The 16605-nt window shown below is 37.3% G+C and overlaps 2 pseudogenes; one reads left to right on the forward strand and one right to left on the reverse strand.

Annotated features, from left to right (window-relative positions):
• The first annotated feature begins 11801 nt into the window (after positions 1–11801).
• On the forward strand, positions 11802–12822 carry LOC150015811 (palmitoyltransferase ZDHHC4 pseudogene; annotated as a pseudogene).
• Positions 12823–14737: 1915 nt separating this feature from the next.
• Positions 14738–16018, reverse strand: LOC150015812 (ubiquitin carboxyl-terminal hydrolase 28 pseudogene; annotated as a pseudogene).
• Between the last annotated feature and the right edge of the window lie 587 nt (positions 16019–16605).

A 16605-nucleotide genomic window follows, 5' to 3' on the forward strand; every position in this document is an offset into this window, starting at 1 on the left:
CTTCAATACTTTTATATGCTTTTATATACCTATTAAAATAAAAGACTCCCTGTACTACTTCATGTTAAGTCAGGTTTAGTGGTGTATAAACTCCTTTAGCTCTTATCTGGGAACATTTTTATTTCTCTTTCATTATTGAAGGATGCTTTTGCCAAATATAGTATCCTTGTTGGCTGTTTTGTTTTCTTTTTCGGCTCTTTGAGTAATTATCACACTCTATGCTGACTTGGAAGGGTTTTGCTGATAAATCCACTGATAGTCTTATTGGGATCTCATTTGTACATATGTCATTGTTTTGTTCTTTGTTTTTTATTTTTGACAATTTTCTTATAATATATCACACTATAAATTTCTTTAGGTTCATCCTCTTTCCTATCTGCTGAGCTTCTTGAATCTGGATGTTCATTTCCTACTCCAGATTTGAGAAGTTTTTTATCATTATTTCTTCAAGTAAGTGTTCACCCCCTTTTCTCTTTACTTTCTGTGATCCAAAAATGTGTGTGTATGAATATGTATATATGTATATGTATGTGTACATATATATGATGTATTATTGTGTAAATATATATAATATGAATAATGTACATTATTGTAAATAATATTATGATGTGTATGTTCATTGACTCAGTGGTATTCCATACATGTATTTTCCAAAGATGGTCATAATGATCTCTCTCAACCCACTTGTTTTTCTAGAAGGTAACCACTCCCTCTCAATAAATGGAGTGTAGTTAATAATAATGATCATCATCATCACCATTTATCATCAATATTGGCTTTTTAATTATGAGAAATATACCATACTTTTTTGGCTTTTTGTTCCTCTGACTTTCAAATGACTTGTATTAGAGTTTGCTTACTCTTTTCCTGCTTGATCAATTATTCTCTTGAACTGCTTTGATAAAGTTTTCAATGCAGTTATTCTATTCTTGAGATCCTAAATTTATCTTTGGGTCTCGTTTATGTATTCTATCTCTTTGTTGAAATTTTCATTTTGTTAATATATGTTTTCCTTAGCTTCATGAGTATCTTTATGATTGTGTTAAATTACTTTTCATGTAATTCATAGACCTCTACTTATGTTTAATTTCTAGAGATTTATTTAGGTACTTTGATTGAGCCATATCTTCCTGTTACTCAAAATTTCGTGTTGGTATCTGTGCGTTTGAAAAAACAGTCATCTCTCCCAGTCTTTACAGCTGGATTTGTAGAGAAATACCTTCGATGATCAGCTGTTTAGAAACTCTAGGGGCCTCTTATAATTTTCTGTGGATGTGGCTTCTCTGGGTACATGCTTGTAAATTTCCAGTTGTATTGATTTTCACCAGTTTCTCTTTTCAGGCGCTGTGATCTCTTGCTCTCTCTAGAGTTTGTCAGAAGTGCTGCTGCTTTTGTGAAGCAGTTGGTAGCCACAGTTCAGTGGGCCTCAAGATCTAAGGTATTCTGGGTGACATCAATCCCTCCCAATAGGCAAAAAGAAACCAGTCCTTCAGACATCCTCTGAAAAGCCAGAATGTTAGATGTGAACTTCATTTTTCTCTCTTTCCAAGCAGGAGCCAAGAGCTGTGAGTGTTCTTGTGATCATGAGGTGAAGGGCTCTAGCAGGCATATACATGTGTTCATACTGGTCCGAAGTCCCTTTTGTTTTCAGTGACTCCCAACTTGGCACCCTTTCATTTCAGCTTTTAGATTTCAGACAGAGTCCTCCAAAAAACTGGAATATTGGACACACACTACAGCACATCTCTTCTCCAGTGTAGAATCCGTCAAGCTAATCAATTTCTGTCTGCTATGTTATGTGTCTTTGAAGCAGGAGCAAGATACATAAAACTCCCTTTTCTCTTTTGTCCTCATTAGCTCTCAAGTATCTAAAATATACTGGTCCCATCAGCTTTCAAAGATAAGCGATACAAAAAACATTTGAAAAAACAGCCTCTCTTTCACTCAAAAGATACAATGATGGATGCATGCTCTACTTTTTCTCTCCTCAAAGAGCAGCTGGGAGTTGTTGCTGTTTTTTATTGCTTTGAGCTCTTCCACGTGGGAGAGGCTATGGTGGATGTAATACATGTTACCTCATACTATCAGTTTTGTTTTCTGAGTCCCTTTGATTCAGGCAAAACAGAAACCTGTCTCTTTGACACCCTCCTGAAAAGTCAGAATATTGGATATATGGTTCGGTCTTCTTCTTTGTTTCCAAAAGAAGGTGAGAGTTGGGATTTTCTTATCCATTGCCCTGTGCAGTATGGAGAATGGGTGTCACAGATATTCCTACCAGCTTCAAAGAAACTCGTTTCACACCACGTAGGATGCAGGAGCCTCTTAACTGATTTTTGGGTTTCTCTTGTAGGAAATTGGTCCATGTATTGTTAATTTAAAATCTTGGTAGGGGAGAAAAGGTCTGGGACTGTGTCTTCTACAATTTGCTAACATCACTCCCTTCAAAGTCACTATGCAGTTATAAACTTTCTTCCTCTGACTGCTGTAGCATTTTATTTTAAACTATTTCAAAACACATATTTTTGCATATATAAAAATTTAATGTTTATTCTGTAATCCCTTATAATATTTATTCTGAAATCCTGTAATTTTTAAGATCAATTATGTCATTTTTCAATTTATCACCACATTGACTAACCATTATTAAAGGGGGTCAGTAAATAATGACTAAATGAATAGGTGAATGAATAAAAAAATAATTTAATCATGTATTTCCTTGAAATTACTGTTCTTATAGGAAAAAAATGTATTCCTCCATTCTTCAACAATATTTTAAAACTCTTCTTCATATGCTTATGTGGGTAGCTATCATTAAATCCCACTTGCCATTGTATTTTTCATTTCAAATTCCAATTGTTTATTGCTGCTATATAGGAAATTAATTAACTGATGCATATTAACCTTTTATCCTCCCTTGCTATACTTATTAGTTCCAGTAGACTTTTATTGATTCTTTGGGATTTTCTATAGACAATCATAATATACTTTTTTCAGTTTTGATAACACATCCATATTTATTTTCTTACCTTTTCAAGAATATAATGCTGTAATGACTAGATAATGCATATAGTATTTTTATTATACAGATGCTAAAACTAAATCAAATGATAAATGTTTTATCTAATGTTGTAAAACTTAAAGAGGCAAATCCATCCATCTAATGATGGTTCTCATTTTAAGAAACCATTTCCACTATGCCACTTTCCAATATTGTTTGGACAGTGTGGCAAAAACACCACCTTACTAAGGCTAAGACGATAAAAATGCTTCAAAGAACACGCCTAAACACAAACTGCCTGCACTCACTGTTGGTCTTTTCTGCTCCTCATGCAGGAAGAGTTCTCTGTAGGAAGTGTTTAGCACAATGCACTGTCTACCACTAGCAATTTTATTTTGTGAACTACTTTTCTTCATTTGGAGTACATATCCACATACTGGAAAACATGTCAGGTGTCTGGCCTAATTCAGTTTTCATTCTAAGCACTAATTCTTAGTCCTCCTGATAAGGTTTCAAGTTGAAAGTGCTTTGTTGTTGGCCAGTTGATATACAAGATATTGCTTTCTACCTATGATCCCTGCATCCAGATTTTTATGAGTTCTGACCTTTCCAAATTACCCAGCCAAGGTGGCTTTCTTGAGTTGTTACCTTCTTTCTACCTGCACTTTATTTTTAATTTTACTTATTTCTGTTCACTTTGATTTTTAAAAAATAAACTTTATTTTATTTTAAGATTTTATATATTTATCTTTAGAGAGAGGGGAAGGGAGGGAGAAAGAGAGGAATAGATACATCAGTGTATGGGAGAAATACCAATCTGTGGCCCCTTGCACACCCCCAACCTGGTTCCTGCCCAGTAACCCAGGCAAATGCCCTTACCAGGAATTGAACCATTGACCCTTCAGTTTGCAAGGTGATGCCCAACCCAATGAGCCACAAGCAGTTAGGGCAAAAATAAATATAATAAACTTTATTTTAGAAGACTCTTACATTTACAGAAAAGTGGCAATGATAGTACAGAAAGTTGCCATATATTTCATACCTAGCTTCCCCTATTATTAACATCCTACATTAGTATGGTACATTTCTCACAACTAATAACCTGATATTGATAAATGATAATGATGAAGATGATCATTATTATTAACTATACTTCATTTACTGAGAGGGAGTGATTACATTCTAGAAAAACAAGTGGGTTGAGGGAGATCATTACCATCATCTTTGGAAAATATGTGTCAATGTGATACATAAGCAGAAACCAGTCTTGTGATTTTCCCTACCGCCACTTTAAAACTGCCCTGTAAAGTCATTGTTCCCTGAATCTTGAATAAATTTCATTCTAATCTCATACTGTTGTGGATTGTATTTATCTTCATTTGGTGTTTCTCTCTACAGGAAGATTTCACATTTCTGTCCTGATGAATTCAGGTGTATCCTCAGGTGTGTGAACTAGACAGAAGCGATATGTTTCACCTCAGTACAGAACCTCTAACAGCCAGTACGGGGTTCACCATGCTTTCCTTTCTCTTCATCATGATAACAAGTAATGTTTCAGAGAGTGCCCATTCCCTCAGTCTGGTTTCTAGAGTGAACCAAAGGCACAGTTAGACTGCAATAGCTGTGCTCTATCACACTGCTTGGGATATAATAGGTACATGGCATGTATTACATAGTTCTGCACTCTTGGACCTCCTTAAAACACTAGCTGTTTCTGTGGCCTTTACTGATGTTCCAAAACAGAAAGGCCTATTTTAACATCCCATTTCTACTGTTCTCTTAGTCTTCTTTCTCAGGGCTTCTGTGTATGGAAATATTTTACAAAATTTTGACTTACAGTGTTGTTTTGAAAATCAATGTTAATGTGTAGGAAGGTAAGTATTTGTATAAATTCATGACCACAATAACATGGAATCCCATAAATCATCGAGTTGCTGTGTTGCATGTTTTTCTAGCAAGTAGAAATGCCATATTTTAAAGAAGTGATAAGAAAATATAAACTATGTATAGGCTATAGACATCAACATGTCTTGGGGCGATTTTTGGCTATTTTGATATAGATACAAACATTTTAAAAGGTCTTTTTCATAGCATCATTATACAACTCCCAGTATCTAAGGGATGCATGGATAACCAACATGTCAAACAGGTGGCCGAACTATGGCTCAGTCTCACTCCTACCACCTCTGCTCTACTGGGCAAAAATATATGTCTACTGCCATTATACATGGGTAGCGATCATTTCTTTTTACATCATTCTCTGTAACAGGGTAAAAAAAGATACCTGTCTTACCTAAAGTCACTGTGTATCTTCTTTGGATCTGAAACAAGAACACATGAGTTTCTATTTAAGGTAAATGCTTCATCCCTCCCTTTCCTTCTAATTACTTTCATTACACAATTTTGCACAGCAAAGGACCACAGTACTTTCTCCATTATAGGTGCCTTCTTGACAGAAAGTAGTGTACTATTGATGTATTGACAAACAACAGATAAGATTAAAACAATGTAACTAGGCATTTCTATACTGTTCAGAGGCAGCAATTCTATCAATACACCCCATTTGTAATCGAGAGTAATTGAGATAATGGAATGCTCCATTTTGAAAATGGAACTATGGTGGTGGCAGTAGGTATTGATCAGAGAAAGCAATAAAGATCTACGTGACCCTGGAAATTGCCATCCCTTTATTATCATTAACAAGCATGACTTATTGACCCTATTCTTTGTTCAAAAAATTCTCTCAAATGCAAATGAGCTGTATACATCACCCCACCCCTGCCTATAAACTTCATGGATGCAGGAATTTGACCTGCCTTAAATTCAGGACAGGTCATTGTTTATTTTAAGTGACCATTAAATATTGTTTGAATAACAGACAATGAATGAATACTAAACATAGACCAAGGACATTTTTTCTTGTTGCTTAGGAGGAAAGTGTATAACATCTTACCATTATATAGAATGTTAGCTATAGGTTTTTGTAGATGTTCTTTATTAATTAGGAAGTTTCTCTATTTTGGTTATGCTGCAATTTTTATTCTTATCACTTATAATGTTACATCAGTTGATATGATTAGCTGATATGTCTTCTTTAATAGTTGGTGTGATTGATTACATTAAGTTACTTTTTTTTTAAATGTTGAATTAGCCTTGTTTACCTGGAATAAAACCCACTTGGTCATGTGTATACTTATTATTAGACATCCTGGGATCTAAGTTGTTAATATTCTACTGAGAACTTCTCCATCTATATCAAGTGAGATTAATCTATAGTTCTTTCTTTTAATGTTCATATCAGGCTTTGGTATTAGAATAATGTTAACCTAATAAAATGAGTTGGAAAGTTTTATTAGTTTGCTTGAGCTATTCTAACAAAATACCTAAGACTGAGTGACTTAACAGAAATTTATTTTCTTACAATTGTGTAGTCTAGAATTTCAAGAAAGGGGTATTGACAGGTGTGGTTACATCTGAGGTCTCTCTCCTTGGTTTGCAGATGGACACCTTTTTACCATATCATCACATGGTCTTTCCTCTGAGCTTGTGCCTCCTTGGTGTCTCTCTGTATGTGCAAATTTCCTCTTCTTTTAGCAGAACCTACCACATTTGATTAGAGTCTACCATACAGTCTCATTTTAACTTTAACACATCTTAAAAGGTCCTGTCTTTAAATAGTCACAGAAGTCACAGTAATAGACATGTTCACCCTACTTATATATTCTGGAAGAGATTATAGAGCATTGGTATCATTTCTTTCTTAAATGCTTGAAACCATCTGGGTTTGGTGCTTCTTTAATGTACTGTTATTAATTACTGATTTCATTTCTTTAATAAATATAGGCCTGTTAAAATTATCTACTTTTCTATGGATGACTTTTGTAGTGTTTATTCAAGGAATTGGTGTGTTTCATCTAATTTATGAGATTTATGACCACAATGTAGTGAAAATATTTTTTTATTAATCTTTTGAAGTCCTTGGGATCTGTAGTAATGATTCCTCTTTTACTTCTAATATTGGTAATTACTGTATTCTCTCATGTTTTATTGGTTATTTTGTATAGAGATTTTCCAATTTTATTTCTTTTAAAATATTTTTTCTATTGAATTCTGCACTATTTTTGTTACTTATTTCTTTCAATTGCTTTAGGTTACTATTGCTCTTTATTCGCTGTTTCCCAAGCTGAAATATTAAGTTATTGATTTTAGATTTTTATTCTCTTTTGATGTTGAAAAATTCTGAAAGAAAAGAATTGTCACCCATAAATTCTACATATAAAAAAAAAATATTCTCCTGGTGAGAGGGATAATAAAAACATTCTCAGATGAAGGAAAACAAATCATTTGACATATGCAAACTTATCACAAAGAATGGCTAAAGCATGTTTTTCAAACATCAAAATGTGTGAAATGTAACTAAATTAAGGCTGAGAGAAAAACCTGTAGCATTAAATGCTTATACTAGAAAAGAAGAGGAGACTTTCAGCCAAGATGGAAGCCTAGACAGATACACTGTATCTCCCTTTACAACTAAGAAGGAATACAGCTACCTCAAAAATAGAGACAACCAGAAGTTCCAGAAAATCAAGCTGCATGGAAGTCCAACCAACAAAGATATAAAGAAGAAATACGCATCCAGACAGGTAGGAGGGGTGAAGCTGGGGTGGAGAGGATGCTGTAAGGTGGCAGTAGCAGCAGTGGCAGCGGCAGGCTGGCAGGAAACGCAGTGACACATTTTGGAAGGTAGGGAGGTACACCCGGGGAATGCTCCCAGCACCAGACCAAACCACACAACTCATGGTTTCAGCACCGGGGAAAATAAAACCTCATTGCTTCTGACTATGCAAACCTGTGGGGGTTGGGTGGAGGCAGAAACTGCCAGTCTCTTAACAGAGTCTGCTTGTTTAAAGGGTCCCCACAGTCCCTGAATGTCTGAAAACCCACCCACTCTGGGAATGACAGACAGGGCAATACTTAGAGAGGCACCAGTCTCATGCAAAAGAGGGAGAAGTGCCTGAAAAAGGGGCCAGTGCTGAGCAAGCAGCATTGTTCCTTCTCAGACCCCTCCCACCCACACAGTGCCACAACGCAGTGAAACAGGTCGTCCTGCACTGGTGAATCCCTAAGGCTCTGCCCCTTAAAAACATAACAGGTGTGACAGCTCTACCTAAGACACGGAGGCAAACAAACACAGAGGTCTGTCAAGATGAGGAGACAGAGAATCATGGCCCAAAAGGGGGAACAGTCAAGGTTCCAGTGGGAGAATTAAGTGACAAGGAGATAGCCAACCTAGAAAACATGAAGATAGCCAACCTAACAGATGCAGAGTTCAAAACACTGGTGATAAAGATGCTCACAGTCTTGACAGATATGCTGAAGTATGGCATATGCATAAGGGGAGAAGTGAAGGATATGCTAAATGAAACAAAGAAAAATCCACACAAACCCAAGGGTGAAGGAAAAAAAAATCCTGGATTCAAATAAATGATTTGGAACATAAGGAAGAAAACAAAAACAAAAAACGTCAACCAGTACATAATGAGGAAACAAGAATTGAAAAAAAAAAAAACGAGGAGAGGCTTAGGTACCTCTGGGACAACTTTAAATGTGCCAGAAAGAGAAGAGAAAGAGCAAGATATTGAAAGTTTATGTGAAAAAATAATGAAGGAGAACGTCCCAACTTTGGCTAAGGAAATAGATATATAAGTCCAGGAAGTAGAGAGAGTCCCAAACAAGCTAGACCCAAGGAGGACCACACCAAGACACATATAATTAAAATGTCAAAGGTGAAAGATAAAGGAAGGATCTTAAAAGCAGCAAGAGGAAAGCAGAGAGTTACCTAAAAAGGGGTGCCTATAAGAGTATCAGCTGATTTCTCAAAAGAAACTTTGTAGGTAAGAAGGGACTGGCAAGAAGTATTCAATGTGATGAAAAGCAAGGACCTATAACCAAGATTGCTCTATCCAGCAAAGCTATCATTTAGAATGGAAGGGCAGATGATGTGCTTCTCAAACAAGGTAAAGCTAAAGGAGTGCATCATGACCAAGCCATTATTATATGAAATGTTAGAGACTTATTTAAGAAAAAGAAGATCAAAACTATGAACATTAAAAAGACAACAAAATCTCAACTATCAACAATTGAATATAAAAAATAAAAAACTAAGCAAACACCCAGAACAGGAACAGAATTATAGGTATGGGGATCATTTGCAGGGTTATCAGCTGGGAAGGAGAAGGGGGAGAAATGGGGATATGGTGCAGGGACTAAGAAGCATAATTGGTTGGTACAAAATAAACAGGGGGAAATTAAGAATAATATAGGAAAGAATGAAGCCAAAGAACTTATATGCATGACCCATGGACATGAACTAAGGGGGATGGAGTTGCTGGAGGAAAGGGAGGTACTGGGAAGAGGGGAGCAAAGGGAAAAGAAATTGGGACAACTATAACAGCATAAACAATAAAATATACTTAAAAAATACATCTGAGAGATACCGTGAACTCTGAAGTCAGTGTTGGAGTAGTTTATTTTTTATGTTTTATTGATTACATGTTACACTTGACCCAATTTTTTCCCTTTGTTCCCCTCCACCCAGCTACACTCCTCCCTTCAGCAGTCGCCCCCCACTTAGTCCATGTCCATGGGTCATACATAAAGCTCTTCTCAACATCCCCCTGTCCATTCTGCACCCTCCTACTATGCTTCTTAATTCCTGCACCATTTCCCTCCCTCTCCCTGCTTTCCACTCCCAGTTGACTTCCCCCTACTTGCTCCCCATACCTATGATTTTTTTCCCACTCTGACTGTATGCTTAGTTTGCCTGTTTTCATTTCATAGCTTCTGTTGTTGATGGCTGTGATTTTGTTGTCATTTTAATGTTCATAGTTTTGATCTTTTTTTTTTTTAAATAAGTCCCTTGAACATTTCATATAATAATGGCTTGGTGATGATGAACTCCTTCAACTTTACCTTGTCTGGGAAGTACTTTATCTGCCCTTCCATTCTGAATGATAGCTTTGATGGATAAGGTAATCTTGGCTGTAGGTCCTTGTTTTTCATCACTTTGAATATTTCCTGCCAGTCCCTTCTTGCCTGCAAAGTTTCTTTTCAGAAATCAGCTGATAGTCTTATAGGCACTCCTTTGTAGGTAGTTCCCCTCTTCTCTCTTGCTGCTTTTAAGATTCTCTCTTTATCCTTAATCTTTGGTATTTTGATTATGATGGTGTAGTCCTCCTTGGGTCTAGCTTGTTTGGGACTCTTTGTTTTTCCTGGACCTAGATATCCATTTTCTTCCCCAAATTTAGAAGTTTCCCTTAATTATTTTTTCACATAATTTTTCAATTTTTTGTTCTCCCTCTTTACATTCTGGCAACCCTGTGATTCGAATGTTACCATGTTTAAAGCTATCTCAGAGGTTTCTAATCCTCTCCTCATTTTTTTCAATTCTCATTTCCTCCTATACTGGTGGACTATTTATCTATTCCTTATGTTCCAGTTTATTGATTTTAACCTGGTTTCCTTTCCTTCACCACTTGTTCAGTGTGAGTTTTACTTCATTTCATCCAGGATAGCCTTATTCTTTCCCTGTCCTGTTTAACATTTTATGTCAAGTCTGTGAGCATGTTTATCACCAGTGCCTTAAACTGTGCATTTGTTAGGTTCACTATGTCCTCAGCTATTAGGTTCGCTACCTGCTCATTGCTTAATTGTGTCACTAGGACCTTGATCTGCACCCCCTGCTGGGCCATACTTCTCTGTCTCCTCATCTTGACAGCTTTTTGTGTTTGCCTCTGTGATTTGGGTAGGGCTGTTGCACCTGTTACGTTATAGTGGGCAGAGCCTTAGGTATTCATTAGTGCTGGTGGTCTCTTTTATGGTGTTTTGGCACTGTATGTTGGGGAGGGGTCTGAGAGGGAGCAGTGCCAGTTGCCACTGCTGCTTTTCCAGGCACTTCTCTCCATTCCCATACAAAGCAAGCTGCCTCATTTCTGAGACTGGTAGCTTCTTTCTCTGCTCCACCCCCTACTGGCTTTCACATTTAGAAGCAACACAGCTCTATTTTTCCTGGCACTGGAACCACAAGCTACGCGGTCTGGTCTGGGCCTGGGATCCATCTAGTTTGGAGCTGGGATTGCTTCTCCGATTTAAGCTGTATGACTGTGTTTTTCATCATGGCTACAGTCCTTGTACTGCTAGCTGTTCCCGTCAGCCACACGTGCCACTACTCTGCTCCTCTTTTTCTCCATCCTGGATGATTATTTCTTCTTTATTCCTTTGCTGAACTTCTCTGTAATTTCAGTTTTCTGGATTTTCTATTTGTTTTTGTTTTTGTTTTAAAGCGGTTGTAAACTTCTTCTTAGTTGTGAGGAGATGCAGCATGTGTACTTATGCCTCCATCTTGGTTAAAAGTCCTCCCCCTCCCCCAAACTTTGAAGTCAGTGTTGTATTTTCTTTTTCATTTACTGTTGAAAATGGCTGGAAAATATATATCGATTTGATAATCCAAGAGATGTTGGAAAACTTTAGCACAGGCTACTTGAGTCCAATGATGAGAATTATGAGTCAAATGTGGAAATGAAAGTGATTTAGCTGGAGGTGCCAGTGCTATTCACCTGGCTGTTGGTTGCCCTTGCAGTCAGAGTTGGCCTCCTGGAGGAAACATGTCTCCTGCAGCCTTTAGTGTCACCTGTTGTTCTAGGTGCATAAGAGGAGATGCCATTTGAATTCCTTGTGAATGATGGGAGAAGGAAGGCCACAGCTTCCTGACAAAAATTATCCAAAAAAGAGAAATATCCTTAGGATGGACTTTTCAGTTCTCTTCTTGTTCTACTTGGCTTTAGTACGGATTGGTAGTTTTATGACTTGCATCTGCTTGAAAACCCATTACCTGAGAGGCCTGGTCTGGAGGGACACACAGATGTTTTCCTGTTTAATTTCAGAGTGCCTTCAGAGAGCCATGCTAATATTGCTTCATTACCTCTTTCACACACAAAACTACATCTTCATTATCCTGCACCTCATCTTGCAAGGAGTGGTTTATACTGAATACACCTGGGAAATATTTGGCTACTGTCAAGAGCTGGACTTCTCTTTGTTTTTCCTTCTTCTGCCCTATCTGCTGCTGATTGTAAACCTGGTGTTTTTCACCCTAAGGTGTGTAACCTTTTCTGGTACCATAACAAAAGCAAACAAATTACTGTTCTTCAAGTTTATGAATTCAATGAAGTAATGTTCCCAAAGAATGTGATGTGCTCTACTTGTGATTAAGGAAACCAACACGATCCAAACACTGTAGTGTGTGTAGCTGGTGTATCACTGTTTTGACCATCACTGTGTTTGGGTGAACAGCTGCATTGGGACCTGAAGTGCCAGGTACTTCCTCATCTAACTCCTGATGTTAACAGCATTGGCTGCCACCTTGGCCATTGTGAGCAGTGTTTCTGATCTGGCTGGTGGTGGTGTCAGATTTGTATCTGGAGACTTGTGTTGATGACTGTGGGCACTCCCAGGCTGACATCATCATTCATATTCAGTGCTTGTTCCTGACGTTCCCAAGGACTGTATTTTTGCTGAGCTTTGTTGTAGTGCTGAGCTTCCTCCTGGAAGGCTTTCTGTGCTTTTCTCTGTACCTGGCTGCCACCAACCAGACTACAGATGAGTGGTACAGAGGTGACCAGGCCTACTACCAGCATTGCTCCCACATTGTAGGGGCCCAATGAGCAGAGCCCCAGGTCTACTGGAACATTCACTCCCACAGGCTTTGGAGCAACCTTGAAGAGATCTTTCTACCTGCTGCTGCACATTATGGGAAAAAGAAATAAGAATAGGAAGAGTGTTACTGCCTTTTAAATATAGTGTACATTTATTTATGAAAAAAAAGGATTTAGAAGATGAAGATTATGTGGAAGTTCATTCAGAAGATTTGGACACCAAGCAAGATATTTCTAGTCAAATGAAGATGAATTAGAGATGAACAAAAAGTATTATTTTTGGAAAGAGTAAAGAATTAAAATGGAGGAATAATCCAATAAGAAGACAAATTAGAAAACAGCTGCAGAATATTTTGTGTCAACTTCCTTTAGTTTGGCCAAATGCAAACAATGCCAAGGCAACACTTGAAACTTGAAATTACTTTATTGCAAATGATAGTTTAGCTATAATCTTATTATATTCAAATAAATACATTGATTCTATCTCTAGCTGGTGTTCATGAAAAAGAGATGCTAAACAATAGACAAAACCAAACTGAAAACATTTTTTAGGCCTCATACCTCGCTGGTTTACATTGACGCAATTGGCTAAATATGCAGGATTTATGGGCTACAAATGGTAGTGGGATTGAACTTTTAGACTTACAATATCTTTATGGAGATTTAGATTTATTCCTAATTACATCAGGTCTGATGACGAACTTACCCACTTAGAACACCTGAAAGTGGACAAATTAGCAGCAGTGAGAGACATTTTCTCATCGTTTGTAGAAAGTTGTAAATTATGTTACTCTATGGGACAGAATGTAACAATAGATGAAATGTTACCTGGATTTAGAGGCAAATGTGGGTTTAGACAATATATTCCACCCAAGCCAAGTAAATATGGTATAAATATTTTTGTTATGGTCAATTCAAAAGCATTTTATGTAAGAAATCTTGAAATATATGTTGATAAGTAGCCCAAACGTCCTTACTTGACTAGTAATAAAACAGCAGATATAATCAAGAGACTTGCAGGACCCATTTAGTCATCATGATGTAATATTACACCAGATAACTGGTTCACTTATACAAATCTTATCTCCAACTTGAAAAAGAAGTGACTTTCATATGTAGGAACTTTTCATGAGAATAAACCCCAACTACCCCCTGAATTTGTGTCTTCTAAACACAGGCCTGAAAAATCCAACTGACTTTCTTTTGGTGAAGATTGCACACTTGTATCTCATATACCCAAAAAGGGGGGGGGGGATAAAAACATAATTTTGGTTCAAGTCTACATTTCCATGATGCCATACATTTAGATTCACAAAAGCCTGACGTAATAGACTATCATAACCAAATGAAGTCAGAAGTTGACACTGTGGACCAAGTGATAGGTATGCATAATGTGGCCAGAAACAGCAGAAGATGGCCTATGGTTGTATTCTACCCAGTTTTGAATATTGCAGGAATAAATGTTCAGACTATTCATATGTATGCTGAACAGCAATATGAAAATAAGATGCTGAATATTTATTAAAAACCTCATAACATAGGGTCATAACAAATAAAAAGGTATTCAGAAATCTCTACAGGTGTGCATAAGCCTTTAAACATAAAACTTCATCGATTTCAAACACAAATTGAAAGAAATTTTAATGACAACATCGATATGGCTCCTTTGACAAGCAGAAAAAGAAAAAGATGTGTTAGGTGCTATGCATCCAAAACAAGTCACTTATCAAAATATTTTTTCAAGTGTTATGAAAAGTATTTATGCCTTGAGCATAGCAATATTGTTTGTGATGACAGTTACAACTATTTTGCAAAGCCAACTATTGAAGATTCTGATTAATGTTATAAACATTTTTGAAGTATTTTTTAGCATTATCCATGTTTCTGTTATTTGAAAAGAAAAATTTTTATTGTTTATTTTTTATATTTCTGTAATAATTTCTAGGTTGCAACTGAAAATGAAAATCATGTATTTTATTATATAAATATAATAAATGCAAAATTTCAGGGTTTTAAATTTTTTCACATTTCAGCACATACTAGTAATGAATGTATCTCTCGGATACACGTGACCTATGCTGTAAACTTTTTGACCGCGACCTCCGTAGAGTTAATATTTTGGGTAGTGCTTACAGTACAATTCTTTAAATCTTGTATATCATGTTCAGTCTAATTCTTCTGCCTCTGAAGACAGGTCTTAACAAAGTTTATCTCCTCATCTTTGACTGTTTGAGGGGCTGGGTGTGAAGGCATTTCCATAGAAGACCAGGAAGATGTAAGGGGCTTATTCATTGTCTCAGAAAAGATACTTTCAACATCCAGAGAAGAGCTTTCTTTATTTATACTTTCATTGGCTGAAAGGTCAGGTCACTGTACTGAAGCAAGTGGTAATGTAATGCTTGTGACCCTTTGAGACACAGAGCTTCCTGAGGCAGGTTTTGTACTAGCAAATTCAGTAACATACCTTTCCAGTTTTTGCTATAAGACTTTGACTTCCTCCTTCAACTTCCAAATACACTCTCTCTTACTTTGAGTAAGCTCTTTGTTTCTGTACGTGTACCTTTCTATATAGATGATCTGAGGAAATTCTAGCTTACTGTGAATTTTTCTGGCTGACCAAGGGACTGATTATACTCAAATCTTGAGAGTTCAAAAGTCAACACTGGAGGTAATTTGTAAACCAACACTCCTCTCCACAGTTCACTGAATAATTGGAAGGAAGCTGCTCAATGTCACCCTCCACCATGGCCGTTTCCAAACATTTGTCTAAGTTGCAGTAACTATTTACCTGAAGGGGATACTAGATGAAGATCTCACTGTTAAAAAAGAGCTTTCCTTCACAAACCCCTTCAGTGAGGAAACTACTACAAAATAACTGCATCATTGAATTTTCAGGCTTGTTCTTGGGATTGCTGTTAGTATGAACAACTAGCTGAAATGCGTCCTCTAGCCAACCCAGGAGCTTATGTGTGAATTCACTCACATCTTGCTGCTGTTCCTCAGGTGTTCAAACTGTTCCCCTTTAAGACATCCAAGGCTGCTGAAGGGTCAACAAACTTGTGTCTTGACTGGGCTCCTTAACTCTATTAGTAGTGAGAAAACTGATTTCCAGATGTCACCATTCATGAAGGAGAGAAGGACCCTGAATGCTTATGATTTCTCCCAGCTGAGTTAACAGCATTCGGCAGCTTGAGTCATGGTGATCAGCTGCTCCAGCCACATTCTTTTGCTGGAACTTTGCAGCCATGTTCTCAAGCCATGAGCCCAGCCTTACAGGAGGCCGGGGAAGATGTCTTCCTGCTGTCATCTTGTATCCCCTGGGGTTAGAGTATTATTGAGACTTTCCTGTGTCTTAAGTCTCAGACAGGTGCTTTGAAGCCATTTCCCGTCTTTGCACCGTCAAGCAATTCCCTGTTCCTGGCAAAGCCTAATTATGCAATGAGATAAATGCCTTTAATGTAAGGATCTTAGTCCATTTGCCTCACTGTTAGCAAAAAATTGCATGATGGTACAGTAATTTAGGGAACCATTTAGGGGCCATTTTGCCCTACAGTCTAAAATATACATAAGCCATACACTGTTGGGGAAAAAAAAATCCATTTCTCTAAAATATGACCCAGTGGGCTCCCTCCAGGAGCCAAAGCATAACAGTTTCTGATGCTCTGGATGTACAGACCCATAAGTATGAACACAATCAGACCCCAGGAAAACTGGGAACATATAAACAAAGCTAGAATCGACTTCATTATTCTAAACTAAGGCTCACAGGCAAATGTTCTGCCAATCCTCTCACAGACAGTGATCCTCAAGCAATGGCATCCCCAAAACGTGGCCAGTTCTAACCTGGACCCTGGTTCACAGCCCTAAAACTCAGGTGATCTTTTCTCCTTACTG

This window comes from Furipterus horrens, unplaced genomic scaffold (genome assembly GCF_987537825.1).
Source record: "Furipterus horrens unplaced genomic scaffold, mFurHor1.1.pri manual_scaffold_3, whole genome shotgun sequence".
NCBI lineage: Eukaryota > Metazoa > Chordata > Mammalia > Chiroptera > Furipteridae > Furipterus > Furipterus horrens.